At 38.3% G+C, this 1,560-nt stretch overlaps 1 non-coding gene across 1 annotated transcript; it reads right to left on the bottom strand.

The window, feature by feature from the left end:
• Window positions 1-753: 753 nt before the first annotated feature.
• On the bottom strand, window positions 754-860 carry LOC127493314 (U6 spliceosomal RNA). The gene has a single exon (XR_007923373.1). It is a non-coding gene; the product is annotated as a U6 spliceosomal RNA (small nuclear RNA).
• Between the last annotated feature and the right edge of the window lie 700 nt (window positions 861-1,560).

Below are 1,560 nucleotides of genomic sequence, written 5' to 3'. Positions count from 1 at the left end.
TATCTATGAAATACATGAAATCTGTTCTCTTTATATTAATAAAAATGAGTAAAAGAAATAAATGAAAAAAGAAGATAAAACACTTGCATTGATTTTGTGCAGATTTCCATTCTTTCAGGAAGAACAAAATATGTATGAGATGCAAAATAAAACTGTGTAATTTTGATGGTTGTGAGAAAAAGGCAAACAAATCTTGTGCTTGGAGCAGACATTTCAACTAAAGGTTAAGAATTCTGTGGCCCTAGTTGAGGGAGCTGGATTTGAAACCTGTCTTTGGTTCCTGACTTCCTGGTAATAGAGACCCTGGGAGACAGTAGTGAAGGCTCAAGAAATTATATTCCTACCACACATAGGGAAACCTGGATTCAGTCCTGGGCTATGGATTCCTGACGTTGGTGAGGCCCAGTACTGGCCATTGTGGGCATTTGGAGAGTGAACCAAGGGAAAGGAGTGTTATCTCTCTCTGTCTCTGTTTCTCTCTCTCTCTCTCTCTCTCTCTCACTGTCCTTCTTAAATAAGTGTACAGTTTAAAAAACCCTGTGTTTTATGATACTTCTCTTTATAACCTGAATGTAAAAATATTTTGTAGATTTCTTTTGGTTGATAGTACTGAAAAATTAAAGAAAGTGTATGAAGTGTTTCATAGATATTAGTATGACAGGCTATTTGTTTAAAACATCAGTGAAAGCATACTCCTTGGAAGGACATAGTATATTAGAGTTATAGCAAAAAGAAAACTTGATAATACATTTTTTTTTTATGGAACGCTTCACGAATTTGCGTATCATCCTTGCGCAGGGGCCATGCTAATCTTCTCTGTATCGTTCCAATTTTAGTATATGTGCTGCCGAAGCGAGCACGATAATACATTTTCAAGATTTCCAAAGCTTTCCCAAATCCTTAAATTGTTTCTTTTCAAAAAGCATATTTATTTATTTTCATCTACTTGAAAGCAGAGTGACAGAGAGAAAGAGAGAGAAATCTTCTATCCCCTGTTTCATTCCCCAAATGCCTGCAACATCTAGGGCTGTGCCAATCAAAGTCAAGAGCCCAGAACTCCATTTGGGTTCTCCAAGTGGTGACTTAACCTGATGCCACAACACTTACCCCTCCCCCCAAGATTGTTTCAATATCTAAAACTCAGTGTTCTTATTAGGGTTACAATTGGAATCAATGCTTTTATTTATTTTTGTAATTGTATTGTTTTATTTTATTCCTTTTTGAAAGGTAAAGACACAGGGAGAGGGAGGGAAGGAGAAGAGGAACAGACATTGGTTAACTGCTCCAAGCACCAGCAATACATGGGGCCTGTCCAGGCCTGAGCCAGGCGTTGGGAGCTCAGTTCAAGTCTCCCACATGTGTGATACAGGTCCAAGTGCTTGAGCCATCACCTGCTGCTTCCCAGGGTGCACATGAACAGAAAGCTGGAATTGGGAGCATAGCCAAGATTTAAATGAAGGCACTCTGATGTGAGATAAGGTATCCCATGGAATGTCTTAACCTTTGCACCAGCACCCACTCCTAAATAGATACTTAAATATCTATTTAATGAAATATTTA

This window comes from Oryctolagus cuniculus, chromosome 5 (genome assembly GCF_051225735.1).
Source record: "Oryctolagus cuniculus isolate XC-2025 breed Fujian yellow rabbit chromosome 5, ASM5122573v1, whole genome shotgun sequence".
Classification (NCBI taxonomy): Eukaryota; Metazoa; Chordata; class Mammalia; order Lagomorpha; family Leporidae; genus Oryctolagus; species Oryctolagus cuniculus.
This window is presented reverse-complemented; position numbering and strand designations above follow the sequence as displayed.